At 42.5% G+C, this 24173-nt stretch overlaps 1 protein-coding gene across 1 annotated transcript in view; it reads right to left on the bottom strand.

Annotated features, from left to right (window-relative positions):
• The window catches only part of rtn4r (reticulon 4 receptor), a 57338-nt gene extending 33917 nt beyond the window's left edge, over nt 1-23421 (bottom strand). The window contains exons 1-2 of the mRNA XM_080208210.1: nt 23346-23421; nt 16626-16810 (exon numbers count right to left, since the gene is read on the bottom strand). The gene's annotated coding sequence lies outside the window, so the exon portion shown is untranslated. The remainder of the gene's footprint in view (nt 1-16625; nt 16811-23345) is intronic.
• Between the last annotated feature and the right edge of the window lie 752 nt (nt 23422-24173).

Here is a 24173-nt window from a genome sequence, read left to right as displayed (position 1 = left end):
GACATGGGGAAAATGTGCAAACAGACAATGACCCAAGATGGGAATCAAACCCACGATCTTGGCGCTATGAGGCAGCAATGCTAACAACTGTGCCGTCATGCCACCCCAATCATTCCTGCTCCAGAACATTAGCCCAGGTAATAATCTAAATCCAGACTCCAGCTTCCTTATTCTATCTTTATCACCCATGTTTTATTTTATTACAAAATAACAGCAAGGACAGTGAAGCAAATTTTGGTTACAGTGCTGCACTGCTGTGTATTATTTACCCATGCTCCTTTTCCCATCACTGTCAAGGATTTAGTAGCTGTATCAGGGGAGGAATGATCAGGTTAGGGTTAACTGGGCCTGGGATATCAGTCAAATTTTCAGCTGGCTTTTGGCAAATGAAGGTTTTCTTCATCCCCGTGACGGGGATTACCCCCCTTTGCCCCCACCTCAGCTTCATGGCCGGTGTCCTGACAGGCGAGAGCAGAAAGTATTGCAAGAAGGCCAAAATCCTATTTTGTGTCACTGTAAAACCGCCTTGTGACCGTCTGTTCCACCCATCAAAGGCAGGCTGCGTTTCCCGCCGTGGCACATCAGGAATGTCATTTTAATATATTCGCATCTCATTACCAGCACTGCAGACAACACAACATGAAAATCCACCATTGTGTCCAGTGGGAAATATGCCATTATTTGCATCCACTCCCGCACTTCTTGCAATGTGGGGAAAATCCCATCCCATGACACTGAAAGCTAGAAACATTTGAGGGTAAGAATTCTGCTCCTAAATCATGAATGCATATCCGAATAATAGATATGTTCTCTCCAAAGCTTCTTTCTTTGGCTTCTTTTTATTACAACTCAGTTTCAAAACCTTGTGAGATTCTGGTTACAGCAGATACTCTTGGCCAAAGAAAATATGTAGCATTGGATTAAAGAAAATCTTTACTCAACAGGGTGAAGTTACTCAGAGTACAATTGCACAAAATTGTTGTTTAATCAACATGTAAGATTTACTAGTCATCTATCTCAATCCACTTAGTTATTCACCTGAGTAAATGTTAATACTGGTGTTGTAACTACATACATATTATTGTTCTATGGTGTCACTGATGGCATATTTGTTACTTCAACAGAGTGTGATCGAAATGGATTCCATTTATATCAACTCATACATGCAAATACATTTTAAATGGCTAAGTCTTAGAATGGAGGTTACTTCTACATTAGGTATATATGTGATGGGTCAGAACTGGGTAGTATTACTGATGATGAAAGGTTCATTTCATTTTAGATTAAATGAAGAGCAACTGTTTCCAATGGCTGAAGGGTCAATGACAAGAGGGCAGAGATTTGAGATGATTGGCATAAGAGCCAGAGGCGTCATGCGGAAAAAGCATTTTATGTAATGAGTGAATAGAATTTGGACCACAATGCCAGATAGGGTGGCAAAAATGGTTTCACCATCAGTTTCAAAATGGTAAAATACTTCAAAGGGAAGAAAAATGCTGGGGTGCGAAGAAAGAACAGGAGAGGGGACAGGCCGGATTACTCTTCGGAAGTTTATTTATTAGTGTCACAAGTAGACTTACATTCACACTGCAATGAAGTTACTGTGAAAACTGTCTAGTCACCACACTCTGGTGCCCGTTCGGGTACACGGAAGGAGAATTTAGTATAGCCAGCATGTCTTTTGGGCTGTGGGAGGAAACCGGAGCACCCGGAGGAAACCCACGCAGACACAGGGAGAACGTGCAGACTCCGCATAGTGACCCAAGCCGGGAATCAAACCTAGATCCGTGATGCGGTGAGGCAACAGAGCCAACCACCCTGTCACTGTATCACACCAAATGTAGATTCGTTGGGCTGTATGGCCTCCTTTTGTGCTGCACATTTTATAGCCGATGGTTAAAATATTATGCCTGTATATCATATGCAACTGGTATATTGAAGTATTAAGGTTACCTTGTTGAAATCAAAAAAGTTTCATAAATAATAATTTTTCCATTGTTTACTGGGTGTGACATCCAGAAGCACTTTGAGGGAATCCAGCAAAGTTCACCAGACTGATTCCTGGAATGGCAGGATTGACATATAAAGAGAGACTGGATCGACTGGGCTTTCACTCACTGGAATTTAGAAGAATGAGAGCAGATCTCATAGAAACATATATAATCCTGGTGGGATTGGACAGGCTAGATGCAGGAAGAATGTTTCCAGTTTTGGGGAAGGTCAGAATCAGGGGTCACTGTCTAAGAATAAGGGGTAAGCCATTCAGGACTGAGATAAGGGAGAACTTCTTCACTCAGGGAGTTGTGAACCTGTGGAAGTCTCTACCACAGAAAGCTGTTGGGGCCAGTTCATTAAATATGTTCAAGAGGGAGCTGGATGAGGCCCTTGTGACTAAATGAATCAAGGGGTATGGAGTGAAAGTGGGAGTGGGATACTGAAAGTGCATGATCACCCATGAACATATTGAATGATAGTGCAGGCTCAAAGGCCTGAATGCGCCACTCCTGCACCTATTTCCTATGTTTCTATGTTTTTAGGAGACCATCACAAGAATTTTACTGCTCCACGCACCACGGGAATCAAAGCGGGCGAGGGATGTTGACTTTGAGTGAAGCTGTAGAATCCCATTCCATATCTCTGCAGGGTGTTCATGGAACACCCATATTAACTTGCCTCTGTCAGTGACCATCAGGGATGGGAATGGGGATAGTTTCCCTCTGCAGAGGCAAGTGGGAATTCTCACTAAATCATGTGACTCTGGCCTAATTAATTCCCAACATTTGTGCAGTTTGGGATGCCGGGTTGTTCGTTCTCCACCATTTTATCTGGGCACCATATTTAAAATGCTCCGAATATCTACTCACCTATTATCGAAGGAGAAGATTAATTGCCTAGAGGATCCTGAAGTTAGAAAATCCATATCATAGATGATCCACTGATCCACTGCTGGATGTTGTGTTTCATGGTCTGGTTGCTGGAGGCCTCCATCTTCCCTTCTGATCTCCACAAATTGCCCAAGATCTTATTGCAGGTAATTCTGACATTTTCATGCCATGTTGATCCAGACGTGTTTTGGACTGGCAGTGCAGATGATTGTTCAACGGATGTCGGTATCCAGTTGGGCCCTCACCTGGGTCCCATTAATGGGACGCAAAGCCATTTCACTCTGGCCTCTGGCAGAAATGGTGACCCCACCATGATGGACAGAACACACATTCTCACCATCAATTCATGCCAGCAGGAATCCAATTATTCACCGCCTGCCACATTGTTCTACTTCATCCCTTCCACCCGCTGCCATTAAACCCACCCTGAAAGATTCTGCCCAATGACTTGGGGAGCGATGTAGAGTAAAGGGTTAACATCAGGAGCACCTGAGCAGTGTACCTATGATACAAAGTCACATGATTAAGTAACTGAGATCTGGTGGGAAGCAGAAATACAAGCTCGTGCAGAGTCCTGAGATCCATATAGGTCTGTAAATAAAAAAGATTGGCTTTTACAAACTGCTGTCTAAAATAGCTTTCTTAGGGAAACAAGCAAATCCTAAAGAATCCCATCTACATCCCAAACCCAAGATGAAACAAAGACAGTGAGTTCCTGGTCTACAGAGATACTTCCAACATTCAAAAAAAGGGTCTCAGCAATCCTAGTAATCAGTCAAAGGACAGATCCCCATATTGCCAAGGCACCCTCAAGCCCCTTGGCCCACTTTAATCTGTAGCCGGGATGGCAGCCAGCTGAGCTTGCATGACCTCAGGGTGAGCTTCCAAAGTTTTGGTCCTTCTCCAGTATCAGCAATGGCTGTTCCAACAACAGCTGACTCTGTCTTCCCCCATCAGGGTTAACACATGCAGGAATGCCTGCCCCTTCCCATTTGCCGCTGCTGCCTCTGGTTGTCTGCATTTAATTCTGCAAGAAAGCTGGAAATGTAAAAGTGAGCATCATGCAATTTGGTTTAGGTGTTGTGGCTGTCACAGTTGAATAGCTGGCAAAGTGTGTAAGCTGTGAGATGTGGGTATGAGGTTTGCAGTAGTGCTAGGCGTGTGAGAATGAGATGGGGCATGTACATGTTAGAAATGAGCAGTGAATAATAAAAATTGTTGATAGCATGATGGCTGGTTAGTGAATTGGTGAAGTTTTTTAATTCACTTGTAGGACATGGGCAACACTGGCTGGCCAGCATTTATTGCCCATTCCTAGTTGCCCTTGAGAAGGTGGTGATGAGCTGCCTTCTTGGATCGCTGCAATCTATGTGCTAAAGGGTTGACCTACAATGCCATTAGGGAGGGAATTCCAGATTTGGACCCAGTGACAACGAAGGACGATGTATTTCCAAGTCAGGGTGCTGAGTGGCTTGGAGGGGAACTTGCAGATGCTGGTGTTCACATATATCTGTTGCCCTTGTCCTTCTAGGTGGAAATTGCCATGGGTTTGGAAGGTGCTGTCTAAGGATCTTTAATGAATATTCATAGTGCATCTTGTAGATAGTACACACTGCTGCTACTGAGCATTGGTGATGGAGGGAGTGGATGTTTGTGTCTGAGTCTATTGCTATATTTGGTAGGATATGGCATCTGACTGACCTTGACTACATGTGTGATGGCACTAAATTTCTTATGGCATTTTGTCGGGGTCCTCAGGACTTGTCTCTTGTCATTAACCTCTACTATCTGCTTCGATTCCTTTCAGTGCATGTGGCAGGAGAGCCACCTGCGACTACAGAGCGTCTCTCCTCTTTTCCATCTCCTCATCAACGTCTCCAGTACAGCATCTGAAACTGCTCTCCCCCACGTTAATCAATGACTCGCTGGTCAGACTCACGTCCTGCCAGGGCTTGTACTCATTGGAGTTTAAACGGTTCAGAGGGGATCTGATTGAGGTATATAAAATTTTAAAAGGGATTGATAAAATAAATGTAAGCCAAATACTTCCTCTTATGAGGCAACCTGGAACAAGAGGACACAGGTATAGGTTGAGAGGCGGTAGTTTTAAAACTAAAGGGAGGAGGAATTACTCCTCGCAGAGGGTGGTGAATTTGTGGAACTTGCTGCCTCGTAAGTGATGGAGTCTGAATCATTGAATGATTTCAAGAGGGAGATAGACGTTAAAAAAAGGGGAAAGAGGGATATGAGGAACAAGTGGGGAGGTGGATTTGAGACCAGGGAGAGATGAGCCATGATCTGACTGAATGGTGGAACGGGATCAAAGGGCTGAATTTGCCTACTTCTGCTCCAAATTTCTAAAACTGCCAGAAGCTGCTTCAGCCACAATGCAGCTCCTTCAAGGAGTGCAGATCAGCTCAAACCTCTCACAATATTAGTCCCCTGCAGAGGAATCTGATCACTCAACAGCATGGTTTGTGCTGGTCGATGCTGAAATCATATAGCAGCAAGCAGTGCCAAATTTGCATGTTGTCTGTATTGTGGTCAATGGGGAGTTGTTCATAGCGCACTGAGGTTTCCGTGCCTTCTTTGGGAGTTGTCGTATTTAGCCTCTCCACAAGGCATGGGTCAGCTCCTGTGAACTGCCTCTAATTCTCTTATACAATCAATGAAAGGAGCAGAGATCTTCTCTGCCTCACATCATAGACTTTCCATGTGATATCTTGTCATATGAATTTGTTTGCAAGACCCTGGTGCTGTAAATTGAAAATGAAACTCTGCTGCTGTACTCTGAAAGGTGCTCCATTATTTAGGAGCCTCTGTCTTAGTAATACACAGTGCTGTATTTAATTAGCAAGAAGATTCTCGGAGAAGAGAGTTAGCTGATTTTATTTATGTTGTTGCCTGTAAACAAAACTGAATCCAAACAATGTCATCTTAGGCCAGTGAAATAATAATCCAAGCAAGTTTGTCATGACGAGCTGAAATATTTTGTGATTACTATCTCCATTAATAGTGTGTCAGGCTAGACAAAAGTTGAGCAAGGCATTGTTTCAGACCCCAGTTATTAATATCTCCCAAGAGAGTAATGTAGCTATGTGCATCCACATTTGAATGTTCAAAGTAATTAATAAAACGAGCCAGAAGTTGCTTCAAAGGAGAGAAAGATTTCCTTTGATCTAGCTTGATTGACACTCTTTGCTTGAAGGCCTTTTTAAGCTGGGATATATCCTGCAAAATGTTAGCGATTTCATCAACTCAGTGTCAGTTGCATCTCAGGCTGTCCTGGATTCTGGAGAGTGAGCAAACTACTTCCATGAGCAAATATCATGCCCCCTTCTTATACACCCCAAGGTGGAAATGAAGGGTTTTTTTCTGAAACGTGGTGTGATAAGGTGACCACCCCATTCCTGTGAGGCAGGTTTGGTTAAAACCAACCCCCGTTGTTACTATTCATTGTGCTCAAGAAACATGCTCTAGAACAGATGTGTTAGACCAAATTGACATTAATTCTACAAATTGATTTCCTAGATATTCCATGTGGGGAGTCAAGACTTGATAGTGCCAGTTTTTGGGTGACACTCCCACACCAAATTGCACTCTACTCTCTCAGGGTTAGCACCTGTACTCCCATTACTGCTGCCCCACTCCCCACCATGCAGTGTCCTTGCTGCCACTTGTCAGCCAGCCAAGACTGTTGCTGCCCATGCCAAGGTGATGAAGTGCAAAAGTGTGCCCACCAAGCTCAAGACCGATTGAGGTCACCTGCATCAGCAAGAGAAAATCAAAAGGGCCTCATCTGAAAAGTCAGCCCCGATCCCTTTAAATAGCTAGCGGTGATCCCTCCATGCAGTTGAACGCATGTTGGGCATGAATGTTAGAGAGGGCACCAGTAGGAGATGTAAGGTTGGAAAATGGCAGACAGAATGTCAAATCAGTGTTAAAATGCCAAGCAATATCACAATCCTCTCATTCTGCGTGCGTCTGGTCCCAGCATGGCACACCCAACCAATCACCCTTTCCAACACAGCAATTGGTACAGGCTGCACTCCAAGTGCAACAGCCACCATTTTTTGCACATCCACATTCCTATAGTGTTGCCACCAGCAGCACTACGGAGACCAACTTTGAAGCCTGGAGCATGACTATCAGATGAAGAAGGGAGAGAGGGCAGATGTAATCGGAACATGGTTTACTGACATATTTCAGTCCCATTCATTGGTCATATATTCTTCCCTTTTTAATGTTATTTAGAGAGTTGAAATTGATTGGAACATGGGAGTTTCTCTGCATTAGAGACTGAAGAACTGGGAAGTATAAAACTGACAACACATGGCTAGCATAAGGGTGTAATTCTAACTAAAGATAGGTAGTTTTCATTGTAGAAGGGAGCGTAAGAAATTAAAAAGGAAAAATATGTTAAGAACTGCAATTAAAATATAACCAAATGAGTTTGGAATTTGAAGACAGAAGTGAGTGTACTTATGTTTTTAATGTTATAGCTAGGCAGCTCAAGTATGTTTTTTTTTGTTTCTATGTAACCTTATTTCTTGCTAACAATCATAACTTGCATCTTTGAATTATCTGATGGGTAAAAGTATAAAGTCCCACCCTATGAGGGGAAGACGTGAATGTACGGTGAGTGGCTCCTGCAACTTTCAGTACAAAGTATTTCAAAAAAGGGATAATGTTTAGTCCCTGGGGAGGACAAAAATCCATGGTCTTTCTAATGTAATCCTGCCATGATGCCCTTGAGAGTGAAGACCACAAATGAGGCTGGAATCTGAAAGTTCTGGCCAAACAGATTTTGTTCAGCAAGCGAAACTGCCCAGTCACAACAAAATCATTGATATGGATGGGAGTAGTTCTGCAACAGTGACTCCCAATATTGGGAGTTCTCAGAGCCTGGGGTCTCCCAGGAATCTAGTGTGTGATTGGTGGTGTTATATCTGGCGAGATCAGATGTACCAATCCACCAAATGGCAGTCATGGGGTTCACTTACATCAGGATTGTAGTCTGGGCCTCTGAATTAAAAAAAAGTTAAATGAGGCTACTTTACAAAGGTAACGAGTTACCTTTTCCTTATAAAGGATTGGAACTGTGGCAAATAGCATCTTATACTTCCATGCAATTTGCAAGCTCTCCATTCGAAGGGCACCTTAGATGTGCCTCAATTAATAAAGGTGCATACCTTTGCCTAGTAACTCACAGTTCTATGTCTGATTCTGCCAATGTTGGCAGTCCTGGAAGGATCATCATCTGCACACTTACATATATTCACTCCCTCTCCTCTCAGTAACCTCATAACTTTTGGATCATATTGTTTGCTGCTGGAAGATTCAATTTGCTGTGAATATGAACAGAATTGTCAACACAAGTGTTGTGCTGTTCAATATTTTATTTGTTCTGCTTTTGTGAATAAATTTTATTTGTAGAAATAAAGTCTGGATGGAAGGTTATTTCTGTTCAAAGGGTTGTGAATATTTTGTATTACAGAGTTGACGGGCATCCCATACGTCTTCATAATGTCGAGGGCTAACTGAACAATGGAGACTCAATAAGATAGAGACTAAAAGATGAGTACATGGGATTTAATGGGATTGAGAGTTATAGATAGGCCTGGTTTGTATGGATATGAGCAGTGCAACTTGTGGGCCAAAGGGCCTGTTTGTGCTGTAGTGTTCTATGTTCTATGTAATTCTGTAAATGCTCCATTGAAGAAAAGCTTTATTTATTCACAGGGGAAGGAGCCTCAGTTGTGAAACAGGGCAAGGGTTACTAACTTTGCAAAGTGTCTGTTCATTCAGCACCATGAATGTTACTTGCTGCATATCTATAAGGAAATCCTGATAATTCAGCAGGACAAGAATCATTGGCTCTGCAGTTGTACAATCTTACTGCTTGTTCAGCAGGATAAGAGTTAACTTCAGATATGAATTTCATCACTCATCTGATGAAGGAGCAGCGCTCCGAAAGCCTGTGATGCCAAATAAGCCTGTTGGACTTTAACCTGGTGTTGTGAGACTTCTTACTGTGCCCATCCCAGTCCAATGCTGTCAGCCCCACATCATGTTCAGCAGGGTAAGAGTTAACTTTAGGTATAAAAAATACATCTCAATCGGATGAAACAGATTTTTCTTCAGTCTTGGTTCTGTGTTTCTTTGTGGGGGATTTTATTTCTTATCTATACTACTTTAAATAGCCCGGTGAATGTTTCTGCTTTAAAGTTCTGTTATTTTCTGTTTTAATAAAACCTGGTTAAAATAAGATAATACACAGAATAAATTGAATTCTCTGGGCAGCTCCAGCTGCAAATCATTGGGGATGGTACTACATCCTAGATTGCATGTTATATTAGCATTTTAATCTCTGTATGATTCCCAGGGTTATTACTTTGTGAACCTCTGTCAGAATACTATCAGCTAAAATAAGAGTTTCAAACTGCAAGGTCAATTCATTTATACGCAATTCGAATCTGGGGACGCGATGAATTCGAATGTTGGCTTTGTTGGAGTAAGTGCTCATTTTATGTCTTTCTTCGAGGAGAAGGGACAAATATGGAAGAAATCTGTTGATCGTCTTTGGTACTCCGAATATTGGTGCAGAATGAGGCAGTGCTCCCAGCGCACAGTTTCCTCCGAGAGTTAGCCCTGCGGTTTGCATAACATTTAGCATTCGACCCCTCACCCCTTTCAGGTTAGCTTTCGCCTGTTCACTCCACACATCCGCATTGAGGTCCGGGCGGTTGCATCTGCCTGGATTGCAGGTAGCATGTAGGATTATTGAGATATTGAGCATGACCTTGTCTGTCAGTATGCCTCTATTTATGGGAATGAAAGCTTTTGTGACGTGTCTTCAGTGGTTCAGTATTTTTGAGATCCAATGATGTTCACCGATGTGATAATTCTGTGCAAATTTATTTTGATTTAATTATACTCCTAGCGAAGCACGAAATATGAAGTTAATTAAAACCTTCAGAAACTGGGAAGATAAAACATGTTCACAAAGAGAGTCACAGAACTAATAGGATGAAGACAGAGAAGCTGGAATCAGATGTAACGGTATTACAATTAAATAAAGGTAACTACAAAGACATGAGGGAGGAGCTGGCTAGAATTGATTGGAAAGGGAGCCAAGCAGGGAAGACAGCGGAACAGCAATGGCAGGAGTTTTTGAGAGTTATTCAGGAGGCACACAAAAAATTCATCCCAAGAGGGAGGAAACATGCTAAGGGGGAGATGAGGCTTCCATAGCTGATGAGGGAAGTCAAGGACAGCATAAAAGCAAAAGAGAAAGCAAACAAAGTGGCAAAGATTGGGAAGCCTTTAAAAGCAAGCAGAGGACAACTAAAAAGCAATAAGGGGGGAGAAGATAAAAAATGAGTGTAACCTAGCTAGTAATATGAAAGAAGATAGGAGGTGTTTTTTTTTCAATATACAAAAGGCAAAACTAGCTATTGGACCACTGGAAAATGAGGCTGCAGAAGTAATAACAGGAAACAAAGCAATGACAGAGGAACTGATTAGTTATTTCGCATCAGTCTTCATACCAGTGGAATACTCCATTGGGATGCCAGAGCTCCAGGAGAGTCAGGGGGGACAGGTTAGTGTAGTGGCCATCACTAGGGAGAAGGCTCTGGGGAAACTGAAGGGTCTGAAGGGGGATAAATCACCTGGACTGGATGGACTACACCCCAAGGTTCTAAAAGAGATAGCTGAGGAAACTGTGGAGGTATTGGTGGTGATCTTTCTGGAATCACTGAAGGCAGGGAGGGTCCCAGAGGATTAGAAAGTAGCTAATGTAACACTGCTGTTTAAGAAGGGAGGGAGGCAGCAGACGGGAATTATAGGCTGGTTAGTGTAACTTCGGTCACTGGCAACATTTTAGAGTAAAAAGTCTGACAACACCAGGTTTTAGTCCAACCTATTTATTTGATAATATACTCGCAAGCTTTCGAGGGGTTACCCTCTTCGTCAGGTGAATGGAGAGTTCACCTGACGAAGAGGGTAACCCCTCGAAAGCTTGCGAGTATATTATCAAATAAATAGGTTGGACTAAAACCTGGTGTTGTCAGACTTTTTACTGTGTTTACGCCAGTCCAACGCCGGCATACCCACATCATAACATTTTAGAGTCCATTATTAAAAATGAGATCGCAGAGTACTTAGAAATGCATGATAAAGTAGGACTGAGTCAGCACAGCTTTGTCAAGAGGAGGTCATGTATGGCAAATTTGTTAGAGTTCTTGAGGAGGTAACAAGGAAGTTAGATAAAGGAGAAACAGTGATTTATTTAGATTTCCGAAAGGCCTTTGACAAAGTGTCGCTTAAGAGACTATTAAATAAGCTAAGTGCTCATGATGTTAAAGGTAAGATCTTGGCATGGATCAAGGATTGGCTGACTGGCAGAAGGCATAGAGTGGGGATAAAGGGCTTTTCTTTCAGGATGGCAGCTGGTGACTAGTGGTGTGCCTCAGGGGTCAGTGCTGGGGCCAAAATTTTTCATAATATACATTAACGATTTAGAGGAAGGAACTGAGGGCACTGTTGTTAAGTTTGCAGATGGTACAAAGATATGTAAAGGGATAGGTAGTATTGAGGAAGCAGGGAGGCTGCAGAAGGACTTGGACAGATTAGGAGAGTGGGCAAAGAAGTGGCAGATGAAATACAATGTGGAAAAGTGTGAGGTTATGCACTTTGGAAGAAGGGATGGAGGCATAGACTATTTTTTAAATGGGAAGAAGCTTTGAAAATCAGAAACACAAAGGGACTTGTGACTCATTGTTCAAGAATCTCTTAAGATTAACGTGTAGGTTCAATCAGCAGTTAGGAAGGCAAATGCAATGTTAGCATTCATGTCAAGAGAGCTAGAATACAACAGCAGGGATGTACTTCTGAGGCTGTACAAGGCTCGGGTCAGATCCTATTTTGAACAGTTTTGGGCCCCATATCTAAAGAAGGATGTCCTGCCTTGGAAAGAGTCCAGAGGAGGTTCACAAGAATGATCCCTGGAATGAAGAGCTTGTTGTATGAGGAACAGTTGAGGACTGTGGATCTGTGCTCATTGGAGTTTAAAAGGATGAGGGGGATCATATTGAAACTTACAGGATACTGCGAGGCCTGGATAGAGTGGACATGAAAAGGATGTTTCTACTAGTAGGAAAAATTAGAACCAGAGGGCATAACCTCAGGCTAGAGGGACAATTCTTTAAAACATAGATGAGAAGGAATTTATTTAGCCAGAGAGCGATGAATCTGTGGAACTCTTTGCTACAGAAGGCTGTCGAAGCCAGGCCATTGAGTATCTTAAAGACATAGATAGATAGGTTCTTGAGTAATAGGGGATTAGGGGTTGTGGGAAAAGGCAGGAGAATGGGAATGAGAAAAATATCAGCCATGATTGAATGTCAAAGCAGACTCGATGGGCCAAGTGGCCTAATTCTGCTCCTATGTTCTGTGGTCTTATGGTCTTATGGATGCAGAGGCCCTGAATTTGCCCTCCTAGAAGATCCAGAAAAAAACATACAGTGCAATAATAGCAATCCTGCAATTTCTTGCAACCTGAGACACACAGGTAAGGGGAATTTAAGCCTGGACCAACTCTCAAGTATTGGTGAAGGTGGAGGATGGCGGGCAGGGGAGGAAGGTAAAGTCCTGGAAAATGTGAACATGCAGGAAGCCAGATCCAACCCACCACCTTGCATGTTTCATTTCAATGCACCAGGTCATGTGCTCACAACCCATTCAGAAGAGATGGTTTGTCACTTTTAATATGTTAATTACTCAATGAAATTAATATTAACGTTGCACTTTGTCACTTAAGCTTGAATCCTGGGCTTCGAGGAACTCACAAAGTGAGATATTATAGATTCAACTGACTCATTACAATGTACTTTTATTTATTAGTGTCACAAGTAGATTTACATTAACACTGCAATGACTATGGAAACTGTACTGTCCGTGTCTACGTGGGTTCCCTCTGGGTGTTCCAGTTTCCTTCCATAGTCCAAAAGACGTGCTGGTTAGGTGCAATGGCCATGCTAAATTCTCGCTCGAACAGGCGCCAGAGTGTGGCGGCTAGGGGATTTTCACAGTAACTTCATTGCAGCATTAATATAAACTTATTTATGACACTACTAAATAAACTAAAAGAACTAAACCAAGCTGGAATCAAATCTGGGTCCCTGGCGCTGTGAGGCAATGGTGCTAATCATTGTGCCATTGTGCCACCCATAATATGACAATGATTAATGATTATCCACAGGCTGCATATATGAAAGGCTTTGTTTACAGTATTTATGTTGACAGGTCACTTTGTATATTTTTGGAACTCAAATTGTTTCTTCCGCACTTTGTGTTTCATTGCGAGGTTGGCATCTCGACATGGTTTGTGGGACAGCCTATTCACCTGAAGTTTGGAGCTTAGCCTGCTTCCGCAGCATTACACATGTTTCTGACATCAACTCTGCACCCTACACTTTGAAGCTTTGATTTTTCAGATGAGTTCAGGTTCTGAATGAACTATTGCACTCTGCAGCTTCTCAGGAAAGATGGCATCAGCAGAGGGTTGCAGCTTGCAGGGGCCATGCCCAACACACAGGGCGTGCAAGCAGAGAATAAGTTTCCTTGACATGTTGGCATACCGATGTCTCAGGAAACTCAAGGTGTTGCCTCAGGTGATGGCAGGCATCCCATTGGAACAAGATTTGCTGTTGACTGGGCTTATTGGGCCATACTTTATCAGTGACTGTCAAAGTCACCACTGCCCTCAATCTTTTTGCCTTTGGATCTTTTCAGAATTCATAGCATCACTTCAGTACAGAAGAGGCCATTCAGCCCATTGAGCCTGCATCAACTTCCTGACAGAGTATCTTACCCAGGCCCTCTCCCCTGCTCTATCCCATAATCCCACACATTTACCATGGCGAATCCATCTAACCTACATCCATGGACTCCAGGAGGGATTTTAGCATGGCTGATCCATCTAACCTGCACATCATTGAATGTGGGAGGGAACCAGAGCATCTGGAGGAAACCCACACAGACATTGGGAGAATGTGCAAATTCCACACAGACAGTGACCCGAGGCTGGAATTGAACCCGGGACCCTGGCACTGTAAGGCAGCAGTGCTAACCACTGTGTCATTGTGCCGCCGCAGATTTTGTGGGAGACATTTCCAGGATCTCACCGTTGGCACCACACCATGGCCTATCACACCATGATGGCAGCCAGGGCCAAGAATACAATCATGGTAACGTTGTTGTGTCAGAGTGAGTAAGTGCTCAGATTCGAGGCTTTAGTTGGCTTTTCTCAATTACAGAGCATTATTGACTGAACATATATGGTCATTAAAGGGCCCATAGATCATACAGGAACGTTGGTCAACTGCCAAGGCTACTCCTACAGTAATGTGTAGCTTTATCTGGTGTGCACAAGATTTTTGAGCAGCTGGCATAACATTCTCATTCTGTGGTAGCCCATCCACCCTTACCTCTTTGTGACGAGAAACAGAGTAACCAAAGACTAGGGATAGCCACTTAGAACATGGTTGATGGCTCAGAATGTGAGGACGAAGACCCAGGCATGATACATACAATGCCAAATGACCACTGGTTACATCTTTCTGTAAAGCCATCCTTACTTTGTTTGACCCTACTATGATTTTCTAAGCTTTGTTAAGCGTTCACCCTGGTACCCTGGGGAACATTTAAACACAATGGACAGGATCTTCTGGCCGCGCTCGCTGAAGACTGGAAAGTCCCATCCAAGGTCAAAGGACATTGGCATGGTTTGTGTCCCGCTCACAATAATTCCTGTGGTGGGCAGGTTGGGAAAATTTTGCTAAAAGTTTGCAATTACATGAAAATCTACCAACGTACAAGGCAGCACAGTGGCTCAGTGTTTCGCACTGCTGCCTCACACGCCAGCGACCTGGGTTCGATTCTCGCCTTGGGTCACTGTCTGTGTGGAGTCTGCACATTCTCCCCATGTCTGGGTGGGTTTCCTCCGAGCCGTCCAGTTTCTCCCACTGTCTGAAAGACGCGCTGGCTAGGTGCATTGGCTAAATTCTCCCTCATTCTACCTGAACAGGTGCCCGAATGTGGCAGCTAGGAGATTTTCACAATAACCTCATTATAGCATTAACATAAACCTACTTGTGACACTAATAAATTAACTTTAAATAAAAACTTTAAGGTAAGGCTACCTATCAATATTCAGTAGATGGCAAAAATGGGTACGCCACAAAGTGTTTCCTTGCACCCTGTTAACACATTGACTGCTGCCAAGCAGGCAGACACATTACAGCTTTTGATTCATAAGGCCTGACCACATCAGGGCACATTTTGAGGTTGCACTGTACAATTGGCACTCTCATCCAACAATTCCTCCAACCAAACTGAACTGTGTGTAAATTCTCCCTCAGCCACATGTGCATTGAGATGCAGAGTATAGCTTCCTCTGATTGTGGCCTTTCCAGCATCTCAAGCTGCTTCTCCCTGTGCAGGAGTAGATGACACCTAAGCAGAAGGAGCGTGTGAATCAAGGAGAAGAGCCCTTTGAAAAGACCTTGCTGGGAATGAAAGCATACAAGAAATGGAGAAGGGTAAAACCATAAGCTGTCCTCAAGCTGAACTGCTGCTCTTGTTAATTCATTTCACTCACTTACCTTAGTTGGCATCTACTCAACCATAATACCAGGAGACATCTTTGTGTTCTTTGACAGGGTTTTCTAGCAGATAGCATTTCAGTGCATTTCCTCTTCAACTTCTATTGGTGTTTGTCAAGAACAAAGTGAGACGCTAGGGCCAAAAAGAACAAATTGGAACATGGTCCTTATGGAGATGTTTTGGGATATGCTACTTACTCCATGTTTCTCGTTCTTCCTACCAGAATGTAGCACTTTGCACTTCTCTGCATTATTCAGCTGCCATGTGTCCTCCCCATTCCACCGGTCTGCCGGGAGCACGAGCAGGATTACATCCTCCACATGGGACTGAGATGGCAAGCTTGAGCAAGGATCAGTGGGTGATTCACAATGTAGATTGAGAAATGCATAGCCAGGAGAATCGGTATGTAAACCTTGGCCTGCGCTGTCCAACAGAGAAACGTTGATCTTACCGTGTCTGGGCTGATTCTACTTTTTCAGAAATATAATTTATTCATAACATTTGTAAAAGTACATTTCGTAAAAATGACATGACATAATAGATCAAAACAGATCAGTTTTTACCAACACTGTGTGGGCAGGATTTTCCAGGCCTTCCCATCAGCAGGATCTTTCGGTCCTGCCAAAGGTGACTGCGGCAGGTACCACAGGAGGCAGGACTGGCAAGACACACAAAACACAGTAGACACTAGTGGAACTGGAAGATCTCATTAGCTCTCAATGGCAAGCCACTTCCACCACCGGAAGACATACCGTGGGTGTGGGGCAGACTAAACGCACCCTGTACATTACTCATTCCATTTACACATTACAGTTAATATTTCTCAATCATACAGCCTGAGGAATTTGACCCAGTTTCCAGCTGATTGTTGTATTGTGGTGGTAGGGCCTCAGATAGTGGTTTTTCCCCACTGAGCCTTTGTGACAGCTGTCTTAGGCTTTAATGCGTTCCTCAGCATGTGGTGCTGGGCCAGTCTGCAACACTTGGTCATCGACAACTCTTTGCAGTAGAAGACCAACAGCTTTCAGGCTGACAAAAGAGTGACTTTCACGAGCAGTAGTTAATGTTTACCTTAATGTGAGCCCCAGGGAGCAGCCCACAGAGCATAGGATCCTCTGTTACCGAGCTGTTCTGCTGATTGCACATGTACACAAAGCTCTTGCTGCGGCACATGCTTTTCATGTTGTGGCTTCATAGCGAGGATCTCTTTAACAATGCAATTATTGTCATCATGGCAGCTGAAGATCCTGTTTATCCTATAAGAGCAATGAGTTGTTAATTGATATTTTCAGCAGTAATTACAGTCAGTTCTAGTTAGCTCACAGTACAGCAGATGTCAATATTCTACACTCATTATTGTGAATAGTGTCCTAATGCATTCACTGGAACAGCAGACTAGCTCCCATCAATGGAGTCACTGACCTCCTTTATAATGATAACACGTGCAAGATGCCACCCTCCGCACAAAGAGCAGTGAAAAGAAGCTCTCCTTATAAAGCAGCAGTTTTCCTCTGAGACTATACAGATTCATGAATCAGGAATTTATCCTTTGACCAAGTGTACATTGAGTGCATGTCCATTTACCGGCACATCTAAGCAAGAATCTGTCCTTTATTAAGGAGGTATGTACATGTGTGCGAGTGCGTGCATGTGTGTGCCCCATTGCTAGGATCCCATCAATGCTTCCAGCTAAAGGAAAGTGTAGCGGTAATGTTGCTGAACTAATAGCCCTAGTAATACATAAGCCCTGATTAAGCTTCAGGGAGATATGAGTTCAAATCCCACAATGACAGCTTGTGGAAGTTAAGTTAAATTAATAAATCTAGAATTAAAGAGTTCTTCAAGTAATGAGTGACTGCGAAAGCGCTGATTTGTTATAAAAACCCATTAGTTCAATCATGCCCTTTAGGGAAGGAAATCTGTTGTCCTTATCCAGTTTGGCCCACATGTAACTCCAAACCCACAGCAATGCCCTTCCCCTCTGGAGTGGCCGGGCAGCATATTTATGGGAGAAATCATCAATGGTAATTGGTGATAATCTGGCCTCAAATGACACATAACCCAATATCCCAAGGAAGAATCCAGCTTGTGGGAAATCAAAGAGTATTCACCAGCAATTTTGTAAGAGGGATTTGCAACCTCACCATTAGGGCCATGTATAGGTGACCTGCAGTTTGTTCCCTTGTAACCCAGAAGCTCTGATTTTTGCCCCTGTTCTGTGACTGCTAGCAACCTGAGTAAGCTGCAGAGGTTTAGTGGCAGGAGCACATAGACGCTGCTGATGTTAACAGAAATCATACAAACATGACAATTTTGAACCCGCGATGTGGACAACTCGGGGAGGCACAGTGGAACAGTGGTTAGCACTGTTGCCTCACAGCACTAGAGGCCCAGTTTGTGTTATTGTCTGCACAGAGTCTGTATGTTCTCCCCATGTCTGCAAGGGTTTCCTCCAGGTGCCCCAGTTTCCTCCAACTGTTTGAAAGATGTGCTGGTTAGGTGCATTGACCTAAACAGCGCCGGACTGTGGCAACTAGGGGAATTTCACAGTAACTTCATTGCAGTGTTAATGTAAGCCGACATGTGACACTAACAAATAAGCTTTAAACTTGCTCCATTACCATTTTTGCTTCCACCACAATGCCATCAGGAACATTTTGACAAAACATAATGTTAAGTGTTGGAAATCAGACATTCTATTTTTATTTAGTTCCAATTTGTAAATTTCACATTAACGGTTCTCTTATCCCTTTGACCCGGGACTAACGCTCGGCAATGTTACTTCCTTCCAAAACGTGCCTGGAGATGAAACACCAGGATCTAGCAATGATACTTGCAAAATTATTCACTGGTGATGAAAGCTTGTGTGCTCTCTTTCTCATTCAAGGTATCACCTCAATCTAGGTCCCTTAATTACTGACAGTTAATCAGCTTTAGCATTCAGATGAGACTTTAAATCTATGGCTTGTTTTTCCTCTCAGGCGGATATGAAATTTCCCATGGTACTACAAGAAAAAGAGCAAAGGAGTCCTCCCTGGTGTCCTGGACAAGATTTATTCCTCTACGTTATTGAAACAGATTACATAGATGTTATCACATTGCTATTTGTAGACTTCATCTCCCTGTCCACACATATCCCTCACCTCAAAGTGCCAATATTATAAAAATGTTGCCAAAAGAAATGGTTATTTAACTTCATTTTTTGCTCATGGGATCTTGTTATTCAATGTTGCCTTCCTAACTTAGATATAGTAAGAAGTCTCACAACACCTGATGAAGGAGCAGTGCTCTGAAAGCTTGTGATTCCAAATAAACCTGTTGGACTTTAACCTGGTGTTGTGAGACTTCATACTGTGCCCACCCCAGTCCGACGCCAGCATCTCCACCTCACAGATATATATAGAAACTGCTGTTATGGAAACATAGCATTTAGTTCAAACAATCCATATCAGTGTATACACTCCACATAAGAAAAGACCCAGAATCCTGCAGTCATGGAGACTTTAAAAATGGCATGTGGATCCAGATCCAGAAGTCCTGCTCCAATTTCTGACATATCACATTTTTGCCGGTTGCGGAGAAGGGATGGGGTGTGGCTCACATGAGAAGAACCCAAATGCACCATGGTCATTTGAACACAGTGCTAAGTTCAAACAGACTCCATTTTCCCTACAGTAAGCATTTTAACATGTAGTGCGGGAATTATAATCTTTAAGAATAGTCATAAAAGCTCTTGAAGGGCAGTTAAGATCTACTGAATTGTCAAGCTGTGAAGTTATTTAAATCCCCAGCCCTTTAAAAAGTAAAAAGGACAGCCTGCCTATGCCAGTGAGCAGAAAAAATTTCAAGCTGTAAATCCCCAGTCCTTTGAACATTTTAAAATAGGCTGTCTGTATTAGTGAGAGTTGAAAAAACATTGGCCTCACAATTACAATAGCTGTTTGTTGCATTTACTCCAAGGGTTCTAATTATGCTATCATTAATATTTGACTGCTTTCTGCAACCTATTATTATCCCAGTAAGGAATCCTAGTTTCACAATTTGATCACCATCTCAAAGTATTTATTCAAGGAGTAGCTGTCATTGATATGAGGTTATGAATATAAGTTTGTTCATTTCAAGGGATGCAAGGGGTTAAATACTTGATGGGATTTAAATTATTCGATTGCACTGTCGTGAATGTGAGTGTTTCTGTACTAAAGCAAAGGTTGTAATAGGTATTCTGACTTTTGCTTTATTTAATCTCAACATGGCTCTTGAGGTCTGCCCACGGTAGGTATTGGATGAGTTGGAATGGATGGTATAGGAGCAAAAGGTGATGGCTGGGAGCTGATGTGGTGTAAGGGCTGATGGCTAGAGAGCTTAAAAAATAATGAAATGACTAGGACAATATCTCAGAAAACTAAAGCAGACCATTTAAAGAGCCCACCTCAACGCCTTCTGAGACCATCTTTGATCTGCATCTGTGGGAGCATGCCAGATGCCCTCTTTCACACACAACCCCAGAGTGAAAATCTCACTGTTTGGGAGAGTTGCTTCCACGGCGATTACGATGAGCTGAGCAATTTTGCAACTCATGCTACCTGCCTGGGGTGGGAAAATCCAGGCCAGATTGTCTTAATCATATTTACCTGCTATATTCCCACATCCCACTGGCCCTTTTTCCTCCATCCACCTATCCAACCTTATTGTAATTATTGATACATTTTCTGTCTCAACTGTTAACACTGGGCTCAATTTACAGCCTCAAAATTTTCTGTGTACAGACATTTCTCCTGTAATTTCATCCAAGTCCCTTATATTTAATAATGCGTCTGTGATACCCCACCTCCCTCCCCACCAACTGGAAATAATCTACTTCTATCAATTCTATTCCATCCCTTTGTAGTTTTAATTCCTTCTATCATACTGTTCCATAATCTTCCTAAACCTTCCTTGCAATTTATGCTCCACATTTCAGAAAATCTGCATTTATACTGTCTCCAAGATAGATTAAGAGAATGATAACAAAAGGGGTAATGCGATAATATTAGTAAAAGGAGGAATGCATGGTGTCGGAGGGTTGATGCGCACAAGAAAGGAATAGAAACAGAATTGCCAAAAGCAAAATATTGGAAATCTGAAACAAGCACAGGATACTGTTACAAGATTCTGGTTCCACTCAGCAGGTCAGGCAGCATCTGTGGAGAGGGAAGCAGAATAATTATTTCAGGACAATGATTTTTTAGCTGATTTAATTATCTTGGAAGTATACCTAGTGCCTACAACAGCTGAAAGTCAGAAAATGATGAGGCCTTGTTTAGCTGCTCTCAAATCATGAAAATTATTTTTATGTTTGGTTAGTTTGTTCAGGCAGTCCTTCTCTGCCCTCTTCATCTAATCCCAACCCTCAAATACTATCTCAGAGGTCCTTACTCCCACTGTTTCCATCTCTCAGCACTGTGAACACACACTGTAACCTGTTCTTGATTTGAGTTCCGTAACAGTGACTGCAATCAAAAAGGTAACTTGTTGGGAGTCAAGTTGACTAGGACATCCTGAAGACAGACAAGCGTTGACAGAACACGCAGAAATTGCTTAGACTTGGACAATTTTTTACTTGAAAGCATGTCTGCTACTCGTCCCGACACTGCAAAAGATAAAAAATGTTCACAAAACCCTGCCCTGCTGGCTGCTTGATGTGGTAGTGATCTCTTGCAGTGGCTCGAAGAGCTGTAGCAGCTCAAAATCTTCATGCTGTGCAAACATTTTTTTCTACACCTCCTTTTGAGCTTTTCCCTTCAGTTTAGGCTGTCTTGCCACATTCTTTGGGCCAGAATGAAATGCTTCAGCTTTGTCTGCATTGAACTTTATCTGTCACTTTAACTATGGGGTGAGCCACCTCTGATCCAGATGTTGTATGTCACTGTATTCACATCTCTTGTCCACTCCTCCACAAATGCTAGCTCCACATTTGAATTCTCCAGCACGTTCCATATTCCAAAGTGAATACCCCATCTTCATCTGTTGGAGGATAAATAACGCGGAAGTGCTTCTAGACAGAAGTGTCAAAATGGAACCCTTCCTGGCAAAATGAACACCATTGGCTTTTATTATTCTTTTTTGGAATGTGGGCTTCTCAAGCAAGGCCAGTAGCTGTTGGCCATCGCTGATTACCCTTGTTGGTGAGCCACCTTTTTGAACCACTGCAATCCACGTGGTGTAGGTGCAATGCTAATTTCTGTGGTAGTTTTATGCAACTAAGTTGCTGCACCATTTCAAAGAACACTTAAGCATTAACCACATAGCTGTGGAACTGCAGTCACATGTAGGCCAGATCGGATAAAGGTGACAGCTTTTCTCCCCTGAATGAGATTCATGAGACATCTGAGGTTTCTGAACAGTAGTTTAATGATAATGCGACAAGCATTTTATTGCAGATTTATTAATTAATTTAAATTTCACCTGCTACCATGGTCAGATTTGAACTCATGTCTCTAGGGTATTGGAGATTGAAAGATTGGAAACAATCTCAACTGTAATAGGATAGTCTTGAATTTCAAAAGGACTTGGACATACTGGTGGGTTGGGCAGACAAGTGGCAGATAAAGTTCATTGCAGAGAAATTCAAGGTATTTTATTTTGGCACAAAGAATGTGGCAAGACAGTCTAAACTAAAGTGAAAAGCTCAAAAGAAGGTGTAGAAAAATAAAGGACCTCAGCGTATAAGCATATAAGCTATTGAAGTTTTCACGGCATGCTGAGAGAGCGGTTAAAGCATATGGTATCCCAGGCTTTGTTAATAGGGGCATTGAGTACAAGAGTGAAAAAGGCCATGTTGAACATATATGAGACACAAGTTAGGTCACATCTGGAGTACCGCTTACAATTCTGGTTGCCATACTTGAGGAAGAATGTAAAAGAATTGGAGAAAGTCCTGATGGGATTCACAAGAATGATTCCACGGATAAGGAACTATAATATAAGGGTAGGTTGGAGAGGTAGTGTCTGCCTTCATGGAGAAAAGAAGGCTGAGAGGAGACTTGAAAGAAATATTCAAGATCCTGAGGACAGGGTAAATAGTGAAAAACTATTCAATCTCAAAAGTACATCAAGAACGAAAGGACACAGATCAAAAATGATGGGGAATAGGAGTAGAAGTGATGTGAGGAAAAATGTTTTCACCGGGAGGGTGGTTGGAGTCTGGAATGAACTTCCTGAGAAGGTGGTGGAGGTAGATTCGACTGAAGTGTTCAAAACGGAATTGGGTTACTATCTGAAAAAAAGAATGTGCAAAGTTGTGAGAATAGGTGAAGAGAGTGGGACTGGGGAGAATGTTCTTACAGAGAGCCAGTGCAGACTGGGTGGGTCAAATGACCTCCTTCTACCCCATAAATATTCTGAGATTCTAAGTAATAGTTCAGGTCTCTAGATTATTAATCCAATAACATTGCTGCTACTCCACCACTCCACAAATACATTGAGCAATGGGTAAAGGACGATGAAAAAAGTAACAAAGAACCTTAAGTGGGCTGCTTCATGAAGCAATTCCTGAGGAGTCCATTGTGATCAGCTTTTACACGAAAGGCTTACGCTGTTATCCATATAGAATTGTAGTTGTATTATTTTAAGCCATGCATATCACAGAGGGAGGCCCAGAAGCTTTTTGAAGAGATTATCCCCTTCAAATCAGACATTTTCTATATATCTTTTTATTTGCTCCCACATGTAATGAGGAACTGTACAAACGTAGTGGAATTACCTAACAGTTCTTAATCTGGTAAAGGAACTGCCATTCATAACTAGGTTTACCTGAGCTCCACAAGAGTTCTTCACCCTGATGTCTCTGGCTTGAGATTTATGTGAGAAGATGAGAAGCAAAATTAATTTTCTGCTGAAAGGAACTGTGACAAAAGGTGTTATTTCCTCTGTGTTGAAGTTTTACTGATGTTTTGTAACTGCCAGAGAAAGAGAGGGAGAGAGCATACAAACAGTCAGACCCCAAGGTCACACAATAATTGCCAAAAAAAGTCATCAGCTTGGAGCAGAGTTGCTGAAACATATTTTGCGAGTGCCTCCCTCACCCCACCCCACCCCACCCCCAACCACACACCTTCGGATACTGACAGCCATTATACATCCCATAGTATTGCTGCCTCACAGTGCCAGGGACCCTGGTTCGATTCACGGTTTGGGTCACTGTCTGTGTGAAGTTTGCACATTCTCCCCGTGTCTGCATGGGTTTTGTCTGAATGCTCCGGTTTCCTCCCACAGTCTGAAAGACATGCTGGTTGGGTTCATTGACTCGAAAAGGCACCAGAATGTGCCATCTAGGAGAATTTCACAGTAACTTTTTTCAGTGTTAATGTAAGCCTTACTTGTGACTAATAAATAAACTTTATTTCTTTAAAAGGGACATTGGGGTGAAATCACTCTTCATGGAAACACAAAATAGGTGATAATGAACCGATAGCCTGTTTTCCTCCACGTACAATTTTGATTTATACTGAAGATAATGTAAAAAGAGGGCTTTATTTTCTCAGCTAATACAACATATTGCCAAAATTAAGATCGGAAACAATATAAATGTCACAGTTCAAGCATTGAACCATTGAATGAACCTGTACATAAATATTGAAT

The sequence above is a fragment of the Carcharhinus amblyrhynchos genome, chromosome 20, assembly GCF_965287045.1.
Source record: "Carcharhinus amblyrhynchos chromosome 20, sCarAmb.v2.hapA, whole genome shotgun sequence".
NCBI classification, from domain to species: Eukaryota; Metazoa; Chordata; class Chondrichthyes; order Carcharhiniformes; family Carcharhinidae; genus Carcharhinus; species Carcharhinus amblyrhynchos.
This window is presented reverse-complemented; position numbering and strand designations above follow the sequence as displayed.